Here is a 22,922-nt window from a genome sequence, read left to right on the forward strand (position 1 = left end):
TGGTCAGAATTTATTCAATGATGCATTACCAGGCAAAGTTCAAAGAGAGAGCTTTCAGTTTTGGCCCACACTATGAAGAGTAAGACAAACCTAGACAGCATCTTAAAAAGCAGAGACATCACCTTACCGACAAAGGTCCATATAGTTAAAGCTATGATTTTCCCAGTAGTGATGTATGGAAGTGAGAGCTGGACCATAAAGAAGGCTGATCGCCGAAGAATTGATGCTTTTGAATTCTGGTGCTGGAGGAGACTCTTGAGAGCCCCATGGACTGCAAGAAGATCCAACCTCTCCATTCTGAAGGAAATCAGCCCTGAGTGCTCACTGGAAGGACAGATCATGAAGTTGAGGCTCCAATACTTTGGCCACCTCATGAGAAGAGAAGACTCCCTGGGAAAGACCCTGATGTTTGGAAAGATGGAGGGCACAAGGAGAAGGGGACGACAGAGGATGAGATGGTTGGACAGTGTTCTCAAAGCTACGAACATGAGTTTGACCAAACTGTGGGAGGCAGTGGAAGACAGGAGGGCCTGGCGTGCTCTGGTCCATGGGGTCACCAAGAGGCAGACATGACCAAACGACTCAACAACAACAAATGAAGAGTAAGCCCAAGAGAAATTCATTACCAGGTTCAGGGAGTCTTATCAGGAAGCCCTACCTGAAGATCACAGCGAGGACTGAGCTTCGATTTCTGCAGGTAAAGCAGATGGTGTACCCCTGAGCTAGGCCAGATCATTACTCTCCCATCTTGTAAGGTGGTGGACATGCCTTCCTTGGAGACTTCTGAACACAGAGGTTAGATGGTCATCTGCCAGGAGACTTGTAGCTATGATTCCTGAAACACAGGGAGTTGGACTAGATGCCCCCTGGGTCCCTTCCCACTCCACAGTTCTAGGATTCTGTGACTCTATGACCTCAAAAGGTGGTGGACTCTCCTCCATTGGAGTTTTTTTCTTCCCCCACAGGTAGGATGGCCACCAGTCAGGAACTCTTCAGCTGAGATTCCTGCTAGGCAGAGGGTTGGACTGGATGTCCCTTGGGGTCCCTTCCACCTTGACAATTCTACGATTCTATGAAACCTTGGAAGCAGAAGAATTAATTCATGCCTTCTCAGTTATTTCTGGCTCTTCTCAAACTCCCCTTGGAAACAGGAACTGCAACATAAACCCACAACGTGGGGTATTTCCCCCGACCTAGAGAGTATGGCCATTGTCATCACGTCCAGAAATACTTTTTTGAAATGGGGAGGACTGCAGTCCTGGTAGAGCATCCAGATTTATTGCTCAGGGCCTTACTTAATCTTTGCAGGGGCTAATTCATGCGCTGTAACAGTCAAGGATCCCCCACTTTTCCTAGCAATTGGCTTTGTTGCAGCTACAATCCCCACAGAGAAAAGCATCATTTTCTCCCCTGAAATTTGCAGTGTGGGTAGAGCATTACTCACTCCTGCGCGAGACCTTCCAATTAGCCGGAAATTAATTCCATCGCCTCTACTTTCAGCACAGCAGCTACGGGTTGGTGTGTGGACCCGCAATGGGCCTTCACGGTCGCATGGAGAAACCCTCCCCTGCAGAACATTAGAGGGAAGCTGTGCAAGTGTATTATTAAGCCTTGTGTTGCGAGGAAAATATAAAAAAGGCACATTCTCAATAGAATCCTTTCTGAAAGAACATGATTCTTCCCAAGCACGAAACAGTGTCCCATAACTTTCAGGGGGATGTGATGTTGACCTAGAAAATGGCAGTTCACGCCTCCTGCTCCTTCCGCAGATGGCCTTCGATGGTCCTCTGAGGACAGATTCTGCACCCGTAAAAAGGGAACAGGAACAACTTGCCTCACATAATTATTGTGACAAAGAAGTGGAGCTAATCAAGGATAAATTGTATTATCCACCATCAGCCTCAGGGGTAGGATTAAAACCATAAGGAAATAAATTAAGCCCCTGAAAACTTTCAGATAACTGGAAGTGAAAAGTATCCTCCAAAACAAGGCAGTAGAAAATGAGAACTTATGAAGGACTTTAAAACAAACATGGCACGTATTATTTTTGGAGCATATATAGAATATATATATATATACAAGCTAGAAGGTGTGCAGAGGAGGGCGACCAAGATGACCAAGGGCCTGGAAACCAAGCCTGATGAGGAACGGTTGAAGGAGCTGGAAAGAAGGGACTGAGAGGAGATAGGATGTTGTTGTTGCTGTTTAGTCGTTTAGTTGTGTCCGACTCTTCGTGACCCCCTGGACCAGAACACGCCAGGCACTCCTGTCTTCCACTGCCTCCCGCAGTTTGGTCAAACTCATGCTGGTAGCTTCGAGAACACTGTCCCACCATCTCGTCCTCTGTCGTCCCCTTCTCCTTGTGCCCCCCATCTTTCCCAACATCAGGGTCTTTTCCAGGGAGTCTTCTCTTCTCATGAGGTGGCCAAAGTACTGGAGCCTCACCTTCAGGATCTGTCCTTCCAGTGAGCACTCAGGGCTGTTTTCCTTCAGAATGGAGGAATTTCCTTCAGAATAGTGGAGAGTTTTGACCAAACGTGATCCACCTGGAGCAGGAACCGGCAAGCCACTCCAGTATCCCTGCCGAGAAAACTCCATGGACAAAGGAGATAGGATAGGCATCTTCAAAGACCCAAAATGCTCTCATTTGTCACAAGCTTGCTTTCTGCTGCTCCAGAGGGGAGGACCCAAACCAATGGTTTCAAATGACTAAATCGTTAGGAAGAACTTTCTGCAGGTAAGAGCTGTTCAATGGTGGAACGGACTCCCTCAGAAGATGGTGGATTCTCCTTCCCTGGGGGATTTTAAGCAACAGTTGGATGGGCATCTGTCTCGGGTGCTTTAGCTGAGATTCCCACCTTTCAGAGGGTTGGACTAGATGGCTATTTGGGTGCCTTCCAATTCTACGATTCTATGAACAATTAAGATTCTGTGAAGCAAGCAAGCCATTATCTCTGAATGGCACCTTGGGTCCTTCCTTCCTTCCTTCCTTCCTTCCTTCCTTCCTTCCTTCCTTCCTTCCTTCCTTCTCTGGGTGCCTCCTCTGTCCCAGCACTAGGCACACAGGGACTGTCCTGGTTTTGTTTCCTCGCAATCAATAATCTCTCCAGGTCCAGCCTTCCAGGCAGATTAGAGCAGGCCTGGGATGCACAGAGAAGGGCTGAGCTGCCACTGAGTAATGGGTGCAATAAATATCCCCTTTGTTATCCTTGCACAAAAGATGTTTTCACTGATGTATAACGGTGCCATGTTCAGATTAGCCGCCTTGCTGCCGCCAGCGAGAAGGAGCTTGAATCATTTCCAGCACCTTCCCTGACTGAAGTGGGCCAGAGCCTCATAAAACACCCTTATTGCTTTCTGTCCTTCCTCCAAAGCGCAGATCAAGGTGTTATTTCATTGCTAAGATCCTGACGCTGGGAGAGAGGTGGCCGCTCTCTGCCTAGAGCTCAGAATGGCAGGTCAACGCATCTTCCGGTGTAATGGGGTTGAGATTAATTGGTGATAAGAATCTATGAACGTAAGAAGCTCCTGCTGTGTCAAGACAATGGCCTTTCCAGTCCAATCTTGTCTTCTCACAGTGGTCAACCAGAGATTCCAAAGGGTTACCATATTTCAAAAAGGGACACAAAATTTGTTGTTGAGCTTTTTTTGGGGGGGCAAGGTTCTTGAGATGGATAGATAGCTATATTGGCCAAAGTTGTGGCTAAATCTCAAAAAAATTAAAGTTTTTGAACTATTTATTTTTAAAGAAATTTGCACTTCTGGCATGGGTTGCCATATGTCCAGGTTTTCCCAGACATTTTTTGTGGTACTACACAATATAGAGGAATTATACCAGAAAGAAATGGGTGTCTCGTACACCCCAGGTAGTGTGGTTGCTGACCTTGAGCCAGACATCTTGGAGAGTGAAGTCAAATGGGCCTTAGAAAGCACTGCAAATAACAAGGCCAGTGGAAGTGATGGTATTCCAGCTGAACTATTTAAAATTTTAAAAGATGATGCTGTCAAGGTGCTACACTCAATATGCCAGCAAGTTTGGAAAACTCAGCAGTGGCCAGAGGATTGGAGAAGATCAGTCTACACCCCAACCCCAAAGAAGGGCAGTGCCAAAGAATGCTCCAACTACCGCACAATTGCACTCATTTCACATGCTAGCAAGGTTATGCTTAAAATTCTACAAGGCAGGCTCAAGCAGTATGTGGACCGAGAACTCCCAGAAGTGCAAGCTGGATTTAGAAGAGGCAGAGGAACCAGAGACCAAATTGCAAACATGCGCTGTATTATGGAGAAAGCTAGAGAGTTCCAGGAAGACATCTACTTCTGCTTCATTGACTATGCAAAAGCCTTTGACTGTGTCGACCACAGCAAACTATGGCAAGTTCTTAAAGAAATGGGAGTGCCTGATCACCTCATCTGTCTCCTGAGAAATCTCAATGTGGGACAAGAAGCTACAGTCAGAACTGGATATGGAACAACTGATTGGTTCAAAATTGGGAAAGGAGTACGGCAAGGCTGTATATTGTCTCCCTGGTTATTTAACTTATATGCAGAATTCATCATGCGAAAGGCTGGGCTAGATGAATCCCAAGCCGGAATTAAGATCGCCGGAAGAAATATCAACAACCTCAGATATGCAGATGACACAACCTTGATGGCAGAAAGTGAGGCAGAATTAAAGAACCTTTTAATGAGGGTGAAAGAGGAGAGCGCAAAATATGGTCTAAAGCTCAACATCAAAAAAACGAAGATCATGGCCACTGGGCCCATCACCTCCTGGCAAATAGAAGGGGAAGAAATGGAGGCAGTGAGAGATTTTACTTTCTTGTGCTCCATGATCACTGCAGATGGTGACAGCAGTCACGAAATTAAAAGACGCCTGCTCCTTGGGAGAAAGGTGATGGCAGACCTAGACAACATCTTAAAAAGCAGAGACATCACCTTGCCAACAAAGGTCCGTATTGTAAAAGCCATGGTTTTCCCAGTAGTGATGTATGGAAGCGAGAGCTGGACCATAAAGAAGGCTGATCGCCGAAGAATTGATGCTTTTGAATTCTGGTGCTGGAGGAGACTCTTGAGAGTCCCATGGACTGCAAGAAGATCAAACCTCTCCATTCTGAAGGAAATCAGCCCTGAGTGCTCACTGGAAGGACAGAACATGAAGTTGAGGCTCCAATACTTTGGCCACCTCATGAGAAGAGAAGACTCCCTGGAAAAGACCCTGATGCTGGGAAAGATGGAGGGCACAAGGAGAAGGGGACGACAGAGGACAAGATGGTTGGACAGTGTTCTCAAAGCTACAAACATGAGTCTGACCAAACTGCGGGAGGCAGTGGAAGACAGGAGTGCCTGGTGTGCTCTGGTCCGGGGGGTCACGAAGAGGCAGACATGGCTAAATGACTAAACAACAACAACACACAATATAGTTTGTTAAGAAACTTCCCAAACTCGGATCCACAGGTGACTCTGGGTCATTTCTCTATGGTAGTCTATCTTAAAGTTTTTATGTGTTTATATGCCTACTGCATTTTTAAACTTAAAATCCATTGTTGAATATTCAGCTCCATTGGATTTTCACGAGTTCTCATGTTATGAGGGAGCAAGGAAAGCTTCCCTCTCTTTGCCCCCTTCTCTTCTGCCTCTCCCGCCACCCTCTTCATCCTTCCTCCTTTTCTGGCACCCCTCGCCAATCAACAAGTTTAAAAATTCACCGCTCCAGCAAGCCCCAATTAACCAAAGTGGTTGTGCACTATGCAGATGATGACAAGTTGGGGACAGCTAATTAGTTGCCTTGTATTCATAAAAATGTATCGGGTTTTGCGGCAAAGTTCTGCAGAGTCGTTTTTAGCAAGGACCCTTTCAGTTCAGGAGGAGGCTAGGCTCTCATAGGAAGAAAAAGAGGTCATTTATAACAGATCTGCTCCCTTTTAAAATCAAAACCAATCAGGTTGGTGATTGCGGCTCCCAGTAAGCACCCTGCTGTCTTGTTTTGCACTCAGGCATCCCCAGGTGTGTCACATTTGGGGGCTTCACACAGTGCTCCTCATACATCAAGACCACATCTTCTGATCATGATGGGGCTTGGTATGTAGGGAACACAGAAAGTGGCCACATAGTGAGTCAGACCACTGGTCCTGCTAGCTCTGTCTTGTCTACACTGCAGATCTCCAGAGTTCAGACTGTGGGAATGTTCAGGGTGGCAGGAGAGGATATATTGTTTATTAATACCCTTCCTAACTTCCGTTAGCAAGTTCCTTTGCTTAGCAGAGTGCATTCCCCTTTACACAGCACAGCAGATAGCTGGTTGCAGGCTCGTGTGAGCCTCTCACTATTGTACAATTCAGTCTGTCTCAGATTGAATTGTCCGTTCCTGGTAAGTTCCCTTGAATCCCTCTTAAAAGACCAAATGCGCCACAATCTTATTCAAAGTCAATAAAAGAGGTTTACTTACATCAGGCAGAGCACAGTGTGATCCCTGAAGGCAGACTTAGTTACAAATATGTACACATGGATCTGGGACGCGGGTGGCGCTATGGGTTAAACCACAGAGCCTAGGACTTGCCTATCAGAAGGTCGGCGGTTCGAATCCCCGCGACGGGGTGAGCTCCTGTTGCTCGGTCCCTGCTCCTGCCCACCTAGCAGTTCGAAAGCACGTCAAAGTGCAAGTAGATAAATAGGCACCACTCCGGCGGGAAGGTAAACGGTGTTTCCGTGCGCTGCTCTGTTTCACCAAAAGTGGCTTAGTCCTGCTGGCCACATGACCCGGAAGCTGTACGCCGGCTCCCTCGGCCAATAAAGCGAGATGAGCGCCGCAACCCCAGAGTCAGCCACGACTGAACCTAATGGTCAGGGGTCCCTTTACCTACCTTTACACGTGGATCTCTCCCATATGGGGGATAGTCCCAGTGCTTCTCCTAGCTGAGAAGCTTTGCTAGAAGCTGGTCAAATGAAGAAGGAAGTGAAAAAGAGAGAGGTGTGCTGCGTGACTTGTCCTTTTGTTACCTGGACAGGTTACGTCATGCCTACCTTCTAGTCACATACAAGAGGAAGGATGCTCCAGCCAGGAGGAACAGGAAGTTCCGACTGGCTGGGCCAAACATTCTCTCATATGTCTTCTCTAGCATTACAAGGAATGTTGAACTTGACTGGTCCCCATGGATTACATCCCACACAGACACGGGTTCTTTCTGAGCCATGCCAGGAGATGCCATTGGGGACTGAGCTTGGGACCTTCATCATGAAAGGCAGGTGCTCTAGCCGCTGAGATATGGACCTCCATGACTTGGTGGATGTGCCACTTATTTGGAGGCCTGGAGGGCCATCTCATCTGGTGTCATGATTGAGCCAGCTCCCAGTGAAGGAAGCAGTCAGGAAGAGAGAGTTCACTGCTCGACAAGATGAACATAGCTGAGTGCCAGCTCCCCCACCCGTAGGAATGCCAGTGGATAAGAGAATGACGGAGGGCAAACCGGAGCCGTGCCAACCCTTTCGAGAAGTGCAAAGGACTGCAAAGAGAGAAGAAAGCAGTTCATCAGGCGGGAACAGAGACCGAGATAGTGACTCGGAAGAGGTTGGAGCTGATCAAATCTCTCCCCGGAGCCAGCATATGGGGGGCTTGCTAGACAGGAAGCAGAAAGGACGTCAGCTTTGTAAGTTCACTTTCTGTTTTAGAAAGCGGAAGCGACCTTAGAAGCGTCATCGTTCTTCATGATGGCGGAGGCTGTGTTAATGTCGTCTGGCGTTACAGTGGTACCTCGGGTTAAGTACTTAATTCGTTCCGGAGGTCCATTCTTAACCTGAAACTGTTCTTAACCTGAAGCACCACTTTAGCTAATGGGGCCTCCTGCTGCCGCCGCGCCGCCGGAGCCCGATTTCTGTTCTCATCCTGAAGCAAAGTTCTTAACCTGAAGCACTATTTCTGGGTTAGCGGAGTCTGTAACCTGAAGCGTATGTAACCTGAAGCGTATGTAACCCGAGGTAGCACTGTATCTGTATGTTTTGACAATAAATCATCCTTTTTAATTAACTACGCTCACTGTGTTATCAAGCCAGGGACTGGACTCCTGACATCCAACCCCCTGCAGTGCAGGCGTCACAAGAATTCCCCACAGATGGCCACCCAACCTCTGTTCAGAAACCTCCAGTGAGGTAGAGATCCGGGGCCACCCATTGCACTGCTGAATGACTATTTGCAGGAAATAGTCCCACTCTACTCTGCCTTGGTCAGACCCCACCTGGAGTCCTATATCCAGTTCTGGACACCCAGGTTTAAGAAGGATGTTGACAAGCTGGAAGGGGTGCAGAGGAGGGTGAGCCAGATGATCAAGGGTCTGGAAACCAAGCCTGATGAGGAATGGTTGAAGGACAGGGGTATGTCTAGCCTGGAAAAGAAGAGAATGAGAGGAGATGAGATTTGTTGTTGTTGTTTAGTCATTTAGTCGTGTCCACCTCTTCGTGACCCCCTGGACCAGAGCACACCAGGCCCTCCTGTCTCCCACTGCCTCCCGCAGTTTGGTCAGACTCATGTTTGTAGCTTCGAAGACACTATCCAACCATCTCGTCCTCTGTCGTCCCCTTCTCCTTGTGCCCTCCATCTTACCCAACATCAGGGTCTTTTCCAGGGAGTCTTCTCTTCTCATGAGGTGGCCAAAGTCTTGGAGCCTCAGCTTCAGGATCTGTCCTCCCAGTGAGCACTCAGGGCTGATTTCCTTCAGAATGGATACGTTTGATCTTCTTGCAGTCCATGGGACTCTCAAGAGTCTCCTCCAGCACCAGAATTCAAAAGCATCCATTCTTCGGCGATCAGCCTTCTTTATGAGATGAGATAGCCATCTTTAAATATCTCAAGGGCTGTCCCATGGAAGAGGGAGCAAGCTTGTTTTCTCCTACTCTGGAGGGGAGGACTTGAGCCAGTGGCTTTCAGTGACAAGAAAGGAGATTCTGACTAAACACCAGGAAGAACTTTGGGACAGTAAGAACTGTTTGACAGGTGGAATGGTCTCCCTCGGGAGGTTGTGGACTCTCCTTCCTTGGAGGATTTTTTTTAAAAAAATAAATTTTTATTAATTTTCCAACAAAATTATACAATTTTATCCAAATTTTTTAGCAAATTAAATCTTTTTTGGACTTTCTTCAGCTGCTCTGGGAATCATCCATAGTTGTTCTTCCATACGCTTTCCCTTCATTATATTGCCATTTGTCTTCCCTCCCCCTTCTATTTCTTTTTGACAATACATCTTAACTTTTACAGTGCTTCTTGAAACCCCACTAGTGTTGTTTGCACGTCACACACATTTTTCAGATACTCTACAAACTTTTCCCAGTCTTCGGTAAACTTTTGGTTTCTCACATATCTAATTTTCCCAGTTAGTTTGTCCAATTCTGCATAGTCTGTCAGTTTCATTCTCCATTCTTGCATCGTCGGTATTTCCTCTTGTTTCCATTTCTGGGCCAATAAAATTCTTGCTGCTGTAGCTGCATGCTGAAAAAGTTTGCAATCCTTTCTTCTTATTTCTTTTCCTGTAATCCCTAAAAGAAAAGCTTCTGGTTTCTTCACAAAAGTATATTTTAACATCTTTTTCAATTCATTATATATCGCTTCCCAGAAACTCTTCACTTTCTTACATTCCCACCACATATGATAAAACGTTCCTTCTTTTTCTTTACATTTCCAACACTTATTACATGTCTTATACATTTTTGCTAATTTTACCGGTGTGATGTACCATCTATAAAACATTTTCATCACATTTTCCTTCAATACCATGCATGCAGTAAATTTTAGATTTTCCTTCCACAGTTTTTCCCAATCATCAAATTGGATATTATACCCAAAGTCTTTGGCCCATTGTATCATTACCGATTTAACCTCTTCATCTTTCGTATACCATTCCAATAATATCTTATACATTTTTGACAAAATTTTACATTCATTATTTATTATATCAGTTTGAAACTTCGAATCTTTTTCTCCATAACCACTTTCTTTTATATCTTTTTTAAACATTTCATTTACTTGGAAATAATGCAACCAATCATAAACATACTCTTTAACTTGTTCATATGGTTTCAGTTTCCATTTTCCTCCTTCTTTAATTACCATTTCACCATATGTAATCCATTTACTTCTCATATTAACTTTCTTTACACTCATAACCTCCAACGGAGATAACCAATGTGGTACTCTTGGTTCCAATAGATTTTTATACCTGTCCCATACTTCTATTAACGAATTCCTGAAGATGTGGTTCCCAAAACCTTTATGAACTTTCTTTTTGTCACACCATAAATATGCGTGCCATCCAAATCTGTTATCAAAGCCTTCCAGATCTAATAATTCCTTATTTTCTAATTTTATCCATTCCTTTAACCAACATAGGCATGCTGCTTCGTAGTATAATTTCATATTTGGCAGGGCAAAGCCTCCTCTTTCTTTTGCATCCGTTAGTACCGTATTTTTCGTTCTATAGGACGCACATTTCCCCCTCCAAAAATTAAGGGGAAATGTGTGTGCGTCCTATAGAGCGAATGCAGGCTGCGCCGCTAAGCCCAAAGCCAGAACAGGAAGACGGAGCACTGCGGAGCGCTCCGTCTCGCTGCTCTAGCTTGGGGACGGCTGCGCGCAAACCTCTGCAGGGCAGCGGGGTGCCTTCACCCCGCTGTCCTGCAGAAGCTAGCAAGGCTGTTCCCAAGCCAGAACAGCGAGACGGAGGGCTCCGTTTCGCTGCTCTAGCTTGGGGACGGCTGCGCGCAAACCTGTGCAGGGCAGTGGGGCGCTGCGCTCCAAAGGCTTCAGGGATCTTTGAGGCTGGCGGTGGGGGAAAGCAGCGCTTCCCCCCACCGCCAGCCCCACAAGCTCTGGTGAATGTACCTTGAACGCACCTTGTTTTAGAGGGGGAGAACAAGAAAAAAAAATTTTTCCCTGTTCTCCCCCTCCTATGATCCGGTGCGTCCTATGGTCCAGTGCGTCCAAATGGAGCGAAAAATACGGTAACTTATATTTTATTCTTGGCTTTTCCCCCTGCCAGATATACCTTGAAATCACTCTTTGCCATTCTTTAAAAATCCCTACCCCCTTTATAATGGGGATAGTCTGAAATAAAAATAACCTCTTTGGAAGCACGCTCATCTTTATCGTAGAGATTCTGCCCCAAAAGGACAATTTCATTCCTTGGAGGATTTTAAGCAGAGGTTGGGTGGAATTCTTGAGCTTTGCTTCCTGTCTTGCAGGGGGATGGAGTAGATGACCCTCAGGTACCCTTCCAACTCTATAATTCTATGGTTCCTACCTTACTGTCAGAAAGTTCTTCCTGATGTTTCGTCAGAATCTCCTTTCTTGCCATTTGGATCCCTTGTTCCAGGTTCTCCCCTTTGGAGCAGCAGAAAACAAGCTTGCTCCATCTTCCATGGGGCAGCCTGTCAAAAAGTCAGAGGTGGCTCTAAAGTCATTTCTCAGTCTTGTTTACTCCCGGGAAGCTGTTGGACTGACCGCTGGCCACAATGGCTGGCTCTGATGAAGTCCCAAAACATCGGGGGGGGGGGATTTATTTATTTAAATAGGAGAACTGGGTGCTGTGCAAGGGGCCACTGGCAGGATGAGTCCCTTCCTTTTTGGGAAAGGCAGGGAAGGGGACTTTCCCAATCCAAAATAGCACTTAAAATTGTTCCCTGTGCACCCGTGTTTCAGAAGAGGGCTTTGGGCTGTGTGCATTTGCCAGCTCTTGTTTTCAAAATGTATTTTGCTCCCTAGAAACAGAACTTTGCAGTTGCCTGAGGCAGCGGAAGCAACCAGACTGCAGAGCAAACAGCTTCCCTCCCCCCCCTTTCTTTTTTTTTGCAAGCCTGACCTGTAGGAAAACATCTCTTTTGCAACAGGAAAACAAATTGGTTTGAAGGGGAATGTCAATGGACACAGACTCCCTTACCTCTTTTCCAGACCAATTAAGCCCATGTTCTTCGTTGAGGGCTTGTGCATTTCTCAGAAATGGATGAAGATGCCTTGTGGATAAAGACCCCTTGACCCACCCTGAGGAAGACTCGATCAAGGCATCACTTTTCTTCTTCTGCTGAAATCTCCTGCTTGCTCCTTCCTTTGCATAGGAACCACACATCTGAGACAAGGAGCGCTGAACCGACCCCTGCAAAGAGGAACCTGCCAATCATAGAGCCTAGGAAGTTTCCCCAGACCAGGAGTCAATTGAGTGCAATATTGCCCACGCCTTCAGTGACTCATTCCCTCCCTCCACTGCTTGCCAGGAGAGATGGAATAATAGAATTGTAGAATTGGAAGAGACCCCAGGGGTCATCTAGTCCAATCCCCTCCAATGCCGGGATAGCCAGACAGAAAGGAAGGAGCCAGGGAGGAGAGCGTATGTGGATCCCATCTTTTCAAGGGCTCCTCAAAGCCTGGCAGCACCCCAAGGTGAAATGATGCTTCTGCAGGATTCAGGCTTCTACCACTGGGCTGAAAGTTCCAGGTTTCCCTGTCTCTATCTCTCTCCCCCTCTCTCTGGATTGGAGGGGTCAGTCTGGATGATGCCCAGAGTCCCTTCCGTTTCTTTGGATCTGTATCTGGAGCAGTAGAATGTGTGAGAGCAAGCTTGTCAAACCAGCCGTTCTGTCAAGGTGATAGTTTGGGCTGGCCAGTTAAGCACCACGATTAGCATAACCAAAGAAGTTGTTTTGTGCCATAGAACAGGCATGTCCAACTTTCAAGAGACGGAGATCTACTCCCACTATAAGATAACTGGCAGTGATCTACCAAAATTGTTGAGCTTTTTTTTTTAAAAAATCCTTCCAGTAGCACCTTAAGGTAAAGGGACCCCTGACCATTAGGTCCAGTCGTGGCCGACTCTGGGGTTGCGGAGCTCATCTCACTTTATTGACCGAGGGAGCCGGCGTACAGCTTCCGGGTCATGTGGCCAGCAGGACTAAGCCGCTTCTGGCGAACCAGAGCAGCGCATGGAAATCTATGTATCTACTTCCACTTTGTGCTTTTGAACTGCTAGGTTGGCAGGAGCAGGGACCGAGCAACAGGAGCTCACCCCATCGCGGGGATTTGAACCGCCGACCTTCTGACCGGCAAGCTCTAGGCTCTGTGGTTTAACCCACAGCGCCATCCGCGTCCCCACAGTAGCACCTTTGAGACCAACTAAGTTTGTTCTTGGTATGAGCTTTTGTGTGCATGCACACTTCTTCAGATACACTGAAACAGAAGTCACCAGACCCTTACATATAGTGAGATGATGGGGTGGGGTCTTACTCAGAAGGGTGGTGGGAATGGGTGATTGGCTGATAGGTGTGGTAAACCTGTTGGCAACTGATAACTACAATTGGTCTTACAGGAAAAAGCAAGGGGTGAGATGGCTAAAAATAGCTTTATCATGTATAATGAGATAAGAATCCAATTCTCTATTCAGACCAGGTCTCTCCATGGTTTACCACACCTATCAGCCAATCACCCATTCCCACCACCTTTCTGAGTAACACCCCTTTCCACCTTCTCACTATATATAAGGGTCTGGTGATTTCTGTTTCAGAGTATCTGAAGAAGTGTGCATGCACACGAAAGCGCATACCAAGAACAAACTTAGTTGGTCTCTAAGGTGCTACTGTGGGGACGCGGATGGCGCTGTGGGTTAAACCACAGAGCCTAGGACTTGCCGATCAGAAGATCAGCCGTTTGAATCCCCGCAATGGGGTGAGCTCCCGTTGCTCGGTCCCTGCTCCTGCCAACCTAGCAGTTCGAAAGCACATCAAGTGCAAGTAGATAAATATGTACCGCTCTGGCGGGAAGGTAAACGGTGTTTCCGTGCGCTGCTCTGGTTCGCCAGAAGCGGCTTAGTCATGCTGGCCACATGAACCGGAAGCTGTACGCTGGCTCCCTCGGCCAATAAAGCGATATGAGCACCGCAACCCCAGAGTTGGCCACGACTGGACCTAATGGTCAGGGGTCCCTTTACCTTTTAAGGTGCTGCTGGAAGGAATTTCTTTATTTTGTTTCGACTACGGCAGACCAACACGGCTACCTAGCTGTAATTAGAGCTTTTTTTAGGAAGCCAAAGTTGTTGAGTAGGAGGACAAGCACCAGAGCGTAGTGTGTGTGAACAGAGATGGAAGCAGATTGGAAGCTGGAGACTCAGAGACCTGCTTGCTCTGCGCTGAATCCAAAGATGTGGCAAATGGAGAAGGAAGATCTGTTTGGGTGTTGATGCCGTGACCCCTTCCAATCCTGGGCTCAAGCTGGAGATTTAAAACCACATGTCCTGAAGGCACCACAGTCTCTGCTGACCTTCATTTCAAGGAAACTGAACCTGGGTCAGGGCCTGGAACCCCTGGATTCTCTAACCGCTCACAGATTGGGGTGGTGTGTTAACGACAACTTCAGGAAGAACTTTCTGGCAGTAAGAACTGTTTTACAATGGAAGGCTCTCGCTCGGGAGATGGTGGACTCTTCTTCCTTGGAGGTTTTCAAGCAGAGGTTGGATGGCCATCTGCCATGGATGCTTGAGTTGAGATTCCTGCATTTAAGGGGGTTGGACTAGATGTCCCTCGAGGTCTCTTCCAACTTGCTGTTCTGTGATTTCCCACACACACACACATACCTGCCTCTGTAGCATCTCCTAGAGGCCTTAAAGGTAAAGGTAAAGGGACCCCTGACCATTAGGTCCAGTTGCGGACAACTCTGGGGTTGCAGCGCTCATCTCGCTTTATTGGCTGAGGGAACCGGCGTACAGCTTCCGGGTCATGTGGCCAGCATGACTAAGCCGCTTCTGGCGAACCAGAGCAGCGCACGGAAACACCGTTTACCTTCCCGCCGGAGCGGTACCTATTTATCTACATGCACTTGATGTGCTTTCGAACTGCTAGGTTGGCAGGAGCTGGGACTGGACAATGGGAGCTCACCCCGTTGGGGGGAATTGAACCGCCGACCTTCTGATCAGCAAGTCCTAGGCTCTGTGGTTTAACCCACAGTGACACCCGCGTCCCTCCTAGGGGCCTTCTTGCTTGCGAATTCCAGGTCCTCCTCCTCCACAACAGTCCCCACCCAGGCTGTTTGTTGGCATTTCTCTGCTCAGTGAATTCATTTGTCGCAATATGTCCCAAAGAAATAAAAAATAAAACAAAATCCTTCTTCAGAATCTGCTTGAAAACTTCCACGGGCATCTTTGATGTATGTCATTAATTGTACATGCTCTTAACTATTTCATGGTGATTTGGCATTCCAATTCATTTCTTAATTGGACATCTGTTCTCCCTGTAAATTTGATTTCTGACTTGATAGAACTCTTGGCCTCTTCATTGGCTCAGACAGATCTATTTCTTCCCTTGCTCCCTTTCTCTCTCTCTTTTTTTTAAATTGCAGAACAGTCCATTTTCAGTAATTTGCCGAAACTTTGTTTTATCTTGCAAGGATACTTAACAGCAGGATATAAGGAAACAGAAAGAGCCAACTGCCTTCTTGGGTGGAGATGCTGGTGGCTGCATAGATTGCGGCTTCAGGTTTCCTGGATCCACACATGCTATTGCCAGAGGCAGATTGCGTAGATTATGCTGGTTTGATAATGTTGCATCACTTCTGGAGCTGCTGACGGCATATTTCCTGGAATACGCACACACAAAAATCAATTTAAAATCATCTTAATTACACTTTTTAAGGGGTTGAATAAATCAGACTGTTTTCAGCAATCAATTCTGCCTCGTTTCCACATTAATTTGTGGTTTATATGTTTTGCAAAGAAAAATCTGTAGGAACATTTGTGCCTAAATGCACCGTGCATTTTATGTCAAAGGGGACATAACTCTCTCCCCCCCTTCCCTCAAAAGGGGCACTTTAAAAAAAATGCATTTCCTGAGCTGAGAACTGCAAAGGGGAAACCTTTAAGCTGCAGCCAGACTAAAAACATAAGCAATTTGGGCAGGATGAGGCCAATGGCCTGTCTAGTCCAGCATCCTGCTCTCACAGGGGCCAACGAGATGCCTCAATGGGAAACCCACAACCAGAAAAATTCAGGAGTGGGACCCCGATTTTTTGGAGTGCTTAACATGATGGTGAGCTGTTCTGGGAATTTTCCCACCATTCCTGCCTTTGGACACCTTTCTTATAAATGTCAGCTTCCTGTCGATACCTGTTTAGAAATCCAGATGCCATGCATCGATTTAGATGTTTAAGATGGATGGATTGATGGTAACTGCATTTTTTTAAGGTGACCCAGTCAGCTTTAGCTGCGATTCCTGCATTGCAGGGGGTTGGAATAGATGACCATTGGGATCCCTTCCAACCCTACTGTTATATGGATTTAATGTCTCCAACATACAAATTAAATGTTCATAAATGTACAAGGCAAAAACATACATAGCAATATAAACCATGTGTCTGAAATAGAACAGGAGAACAATCCTGAAACCATTTTGACTTTCCCAGTGAGAGTCAAATATTCCTTTGCAGTGAGGAAGGAAATGGGAAAACATCCCCATGGTCTCACAAATCCTGTCTTAATTCATATTTGTGTATGAATAGGGTGAGCCTGGGACCTGGATTCAGGAACTAAAAGTATTTAGCATCTCAAAAGCAATGGACAGGCTGCCCAGGTAAAGCAATCAGTGACCATTAACTGTTATCCTGGCAAAGAGAATTTCTGTTGTAGACCACCTCCTTCTGTGATGTATGTATGATGTTTTGGGGGATGGTCTTGAGCTATAGGGTGGGCAAGTATAGGGGCTTGCCCGCCATTGTTCTGGGTTCCTCCTCCCTCCTGCGTGTGGTGACTGAGGACCCTGTTGCAACAGATCAATAAAGATCAGGCTTACTAGCTGCTTTGCTTCTCAATATTCTCTGGTTGGCCTCTGTTATTTTCTCCTACCGATAGGGAACCCGCTTAAGGGCTCTATGCAGGCTATTGGGTACCCCATAAGGGAAAGGGAGCAGATTTTTCTTAAAACACTACAAACCAATGATTCTATGAATAACCATTCAGGTACAGTGGTGCCCCGCAAGACGAATGCCTCGGAAGACGGAAAACCCGCTAGACAAAAGGGTTTTCCGTTTTTGAGTTGCTTCGCAGGACGAATTTCCTTATGGGCTTGCTTCACAAGACGAAAATGTCTTGCGAGTCTTGAGATTTTTTTTCCGCTCCCCCCCCCTTTTTCTAAGCCGCTAAGCCGCAAATAGCCTTTTAACAGCTAAGCCGCTAAGCCTTTAATAGCCGCTAAGCCGCTAATAGGGTTGCTTCGCAAGACAAAAAAACCGCTAGACGAAGACACTCGCGGAACGGATTAATTTCGTCTTGCGAGGCACCACTGTACTCAATCATGGGTAAAGGTAAAGGTACCCCTGCCCATGCGGGCCAGTCGTGTCCGACTCTAGGGTTGTGCGCCCATCTCACTTAAGAGGCCGGGGGCCAGCGCTGTCCGGAGACACTTCCAGGTCACGTGGCCAGCGTGACGAAGCTGCTCTGGCGAGCCAGCACCAGCGCAGCACACGGAAACACCGTTTACCTTCCCGCTAGAAAGCAGTACCTATTTATCTACTTGCACTTAGGGGTGCTTTCGAACTGCTACGTGGGCAGGAGCCGGGACCGAAGACGGGAGCTCACCCCACCGCGGGGATTCGAACCGCCAACCATGCGATCGGCAAGCCCTAGGCACTGAGGTTTTACCACAGCGCCACCCGCGTCCCTCTACTCAATCCTGGGAGGCAACTGCAAATTATTATTTTATTGTTCTTTATTGAATTTATATACCTGGAGGTCTCAGGGCTGCAAAGCCATGCTGCTGCCGGCAGGAGCTGGTGGAGGGTCCTAAAAGGGGGTGTTCTTGGATCCGCTGGACCAAAATCTGCCTGGGGACCAATCTTTGGATCTTGGGATGCTGTGGAGGCTCAGGCACTCAGATTCCTTCATCAGCCAGGGTGAGATTGACCACTTATAAACACCATCTCCATCTCCTCGAAAGATTCCATCAACGGTGTCTCTGAAAATTTTTAGACATCACTTGGGAAGACACGCGAACTAATGCCAGTGTACTGGAAGAAGCAAAGATCACCAGTGTTGAAGCAATGATTCTTCCACATCAACTTCATTGCACAGGTCATGTTGTCTGGATGCCTGATTATCGTCTTCCAAAGGAACTACTCTATTCCAAACTTTAAAATGGAAAGCATATTGCTGGTGGTCAACAAAAGAGGTTTAAAGACTCTCAAGGCAAATCTAAAAAAAATGTGGTATAAGCACTGATAACTGGGAAGCACTGGCCTGCGAGTGCTCCAGTTGGAGAACAGCCTTTACCAAAGGTGTCATGGGCTTTGAAGACACTCAAACTCAGGATGCAAGAGAGAACCGTGCTAAGAGGAAGGCACGCTTGACAAATCCACACCATGATCAACTCAAAGGCAGAAACCAATGTTCCCACTGTGGAAGGACGTGTGGATCCAGAATTGGCCTCCACAGTCACTTACGGACTCATCTTACTCGGCTACGAGGGATTGCCAAAGAAGAAGAAGCTCTGCCCATCCCTGATCCATGACGTGGTTCCAGGACCCTTGTGAAGACCAAGAGTTAGAAGGGGGCTGGAGTTCTCCACTGGGTTGCCTCCTGGGATGGGTTGTGGCAGAAGCTGATGGGGAACATGCAGAGTTTTATCATCAAAGGGAAGCAGCCTTTTCATTATCTCGGTTTCCAGCCGGCCCACAAGCCCCTCTGTAGCGAGGGAGAAAGGGAGAGAATAATTACATTTTGGGTGTGTGTGATCGTCCTTTTGAAATTGCTAACAGCCTCATTGCTTGGTTCAATCAATTAGACTGGAATTCACAGCAGGAAATATAATTATTTTAATTATTCAGAATTTGAAAGTGACGTGTGAAGAATCCAAAGATGCTTTGTTATTCAGGCTGGGCATTGATGAATAAATACTCTCCCATCATTTATTTTGGGGTGGGTGGGTGTGAAATGAAGACTCATGAGCATTCACCTTACAGGCCACTCAGAGCAGACATTCATTGGGACGGTGTTCACACATGCACAAGGAACTGGTCTGTGGTGGACTCGTGGATTAGAGAGAGCATCTGGTGAGCTGGAAAGCACTGCAGCCCCAGACATCGAGAAATGCAATTATTTCATGTCACCACTTCCTTCATCCTTTGTCTTTGCTGCTCTGGAATTCATCCTGCAGAGCCTTATCTGGACTTCCAGAAAAACCAAGGGAACAAAGGAAAACAAGCAGAGAATGACTGAGCAGATGGTGGAAGCTGACAATGGCTGGCTGCTGGTTATCTTGTCCGGTGTCTTATTGTATAGCCTTCTTCAAACATCTGGTTCCAAGCCCTGAAGTAGTGGAGTGCTGCTGGCAGCTCCGAAACCTTCATAGAATCATTTATTTGAAAGGAAACCCGAAGGTCATCTAGTTCAACCCCCTCAATGCAGGAATCTCAGCTCAAGCATCCCTGACAGATGGCCATCTAAGTTCTGCCTAAAAACCTCCAGTGACTGAGAGTCCACCACCTTGTGTCTCTCCCGCTATCAAACAGCTCTTACTGTCAGAAAGTTCTTCTTCATCTTTAGTCTCTGCTATAGAAAACTTGGGAGGCTGGCCTTCGCAGCCCAACTCTCCATCAAGGGACTCTGTGTCCCCTGTTATAAGAATTTTAAGGTCTTAGATATGTAATAAATGTTCCTAAATGTACCAAGCAAACACGTACATAAATATATAAACCACGTGTCTGAAACCCCACAGAAAAAAAGTCCTGAACAAATTGACCTCAAATATTTCTCTGCAAGGTCAAAGTGGAAAACCTCCCCATTGTCTCTTTCCTCACAAATCCTGTCTTAAGGGCACATTTAAGATATGAACAGGGTGTCAGCCTGTGACCTCAGGACCTCAGGCTCAGGAACTAAGTATTTATCATTACAAAAGACTGGCCAGGCTCCCCAGGCAATCCAATCAAGTGACCATTAAACAGGTAACCTGGCGGACAGGAGGTAAACAAAGCACTCAGATTTCTGCTGTAGACCTCCCTTTCTGTGATGTAGGTATGATGTGTCTGGGGGTGGTCTTGAGCTACACCCCTTCTGTGATGTATGTATGATGTTTCTGGGGGTGGTCTTGGACTCCAGGGTGGGCAATTTAAAATGTCTATATAAGGGCGGGCCCACCTGGGTTCTGGGTCCTCCTCCTTTCCTGTGTGCGAGGGGAGCCCCCTGTTGCAACAGTTCAATAAAGATCAGGCTTACTAGCTGCTTTGCCTCTCAATATTCTCTGGCTGGCCTCTGTTATTTTTCTCCGACTGATGGAGAACCTGCAAAGGACTCTACAAGGGCTCTTGTGTACCCCATAAAGGAATAAGGGCAGATTTCCATTTATTACACCCCTAAGTCCATTATCAGTCAGAGAAGAATAGATGGAGGCAGGATCCAGATGAAAGCAAGGAAGGAATCTTGATTTTCCTGTTGCATAAGACCCCCCCCCACACACACTTTCAAGGACAAAGGGTGCAAGAACTTTTGAAGGCTTTAGAAATTGTGCAGCCCCTTAGTCAAAGACCACCCCAAAAACATCATGCACACGTCACAGAAAGAGGTGGTCTACAATTTGAAATTTGAGGGTGTGGTTTCTCTCCTGTCATTGATGCTACTGGTCCTCTCTTGCACACCTGGTGCTCAGCACTGCATACAAAAGGCAGAATTGGGATAATTATTTTTTAAAAAAACATTGTCCAGTAGCACCTTAGAAACCAACTAAGTTTGTTCTGGGTATAAGCTTTTGTGCGCATGCACACTTCTACAGGAGGGTAGTAGGTTGACTCAAGGGGTCCAGGTTCTTGCATTTAGTCAGAAAGGAGATATCAGTCTGTACCTGTGCAAGTTTGATGGACTTCCATTTCATGTGGCTCAATGCGAAGCCTTCCATGATTATAGATTCAGGTAGGTAGCCATGGTCTGGTGACTTCTGTTTCAGTGTATCTGAAGAAGTGTGCGTGCACAGGAAAGCTTATACCCAGAACAAACTTGGTTGGTCTCTAAGGTGCTACTGGACAATTTATAATTTTTTAGATTTATTTTGGCTGCATCAAACCAACACGGCTACCTACCTAAAGGCAGAATTGGGGGAAAGGGACAATGCCACCTCCTTCCCATTCTCAGGGCAATGGCTGGATTTGGCCATCCTGTGAGCCCCTCCCCCACCTTGAGGAAAGGAAGGCTGTTGCTTTGCAGCCAGAAAATTAGGCTCTGGAGCATGGGGTTGTCTATGCTTGGTTCAGCAATTTCAAAAGCAGAGAACCAGTCCCACAGCAGCTGCCAAGATTTGAGAAGCTTGACTCCCAAGCTCTGTTTGCAAAAAAAGGGAAGAAGATGCAGGGTGAATGCAAAGGCCTTAACCTGGCAGGAATCTTGTGTTGTAGGGTTGCACTGCTTGCCAAAGTGCCATTGCTGTAAACGAATATTGCCCTTTTCCCCCCTTATGGGGTATCCAAGAGCCCATACAGAGTCCTTACGTAGGTTCCCTATTGGTAGGAGAAAACAACAGAGGCCAGCCATAGAATATTGGGAAGCAAAGCAGCTAGTAAGCTTGATCTTTATTGAACTGTTGCAACAGGGTGCTCCCCTCACCCGCAGGAGAGAGGAGGAACCCAGAAAAATGGCGCTCAAGGCCTTATAAAGACTTTTGAAATTGCTACCCTGTAGATCAAGACCACCCCCAGAAACATCATACATACATCACAGAAGAGGCAGTCCAAAATAGAAATTTTAATATTTTTCTCCTGTTGTTGTTTATCTCCTGTCTGGCAGGTCACTTGACTGGATACCCTGAGGAGCCTGGCCAGTCTTTTGTAATGATAAATACTTAGTTCCTGGGCCAGGTCACAGGCTCACACCCTATTCATATCTTAAATGTGCCCTTAAGACAGGATTTATGAGGAAAGAGACAATGGGAGGTTTCCCACTTTGACCTTGCAGAGAAAACATTTGCTCAGTTTAGGAATCAAAACAGTTCCAGGTTGCTCATCCTGTGCTGATCTATGTACGTGCTTGGTTGGTAGGCTTATGAACATTACCATATATCTAAGACCTCAAAATTCCTATCACACCATGCACACTCTCACAATAGCTGCACAACACACACTGCCCATCGCTGCCGCATCAATATTGTTGCCACCTGAATTTCCGATCAGGGAGAGATTCCAGGGAGTTCCAGCGCTTGCTCAGAGTTTGGCTTCCTTGGAACAAAGATCAGCAGATACTGTGGTGTCTTTAGGATATATGGTTTCATTTGCATATCTGGACAACCTGAGCATAAGATGGAGGGGCTCAGGGCATCAGCACCCCCAACAGATCCTGATTCTCCATTAGTCACAGCTTTGGATCCAGCACAAGCTCCCAGCCCAACTTGCCCAAACTTCCTCTGGCTCTTGTTCTCCTAACAGGCCCACCCAATAGCCAAGAGGGACTCATCCGTTAGTTTTTCTATGTTATGAACAATTAGGTTCTTTTAATTTGCTTAGGTGTTTAACATAGATGAGACCCAGTACGCTCCGGGGAAGGCACAAATAATCCTCAGACAACCAATATTGGATTTTCTCTATAAATAGTGTTTTATAGATTAACAGGCAACAAACAGTTCACATTTCAAGACAAGGAATATACACTCAATCATACAGCCGTACATACACCTGCCATACTTACACCACTCTCCACTCAATTGATCAGGTTCAGTGAAAGCCACGGGTGGCAGATGGGCAGCGCTGTCAAATGTCTGGCACACAACTCAGGCAGGAGGGCTTTGTGTGTGTATATATATATATATATATATATATATATATATATATATATATTTGGGGACGTGGGTGGTGCTGTGGGTTAAACTACTGAGCCTAGGACTTGCCAATCAGAAGGTCAGCGGTTCGAATCCCCACGACGGGGTGAGCTCCCGTT

At 46.6% G+C, this 22,922-nt stretch overlaps 1 long non-coding RNA gene across 2 annotated transcripts in view; it reads left to right on the forward strand.

Moving 5' to 3' along the window:
• Positions 1 to 22,922, forward strand: part of LOC308470499 — a 53,162-nt gene that overhangs the window by 25,444 nt on the left and 4,796 nt on the right. Inside the window, exon 4 of one of the 2 annotated variants that reach the window (XR_013982446.1) lies at positions 966 to 2,113. The exons of the other annotated variant lie outside the window; for it this stretch is intronic. This is a non-coding gene — a long non-coding RNA (uncharacterized lncRNA). Of the gene's footprint in view, positions 1 to 965; positions 2,114 to 22,922 lie in introns of those variants that run through there. 2 annotated transcript variants of the gene reach the window in all.

The sequence above is a fragment of the Podarcis pityusensis genome (genome assembly GCF_964106645.2).
Source record: "Podarcis pityusensis genome assembly, chromosome: 1".
Taxonomy (NCBI): domain Eukaryota; kingdom Metazoa; phylum Chordata; class Lepidosauria; order Squamata; family Lacertidae; genus Podarcis; species Podarcis pityusensis.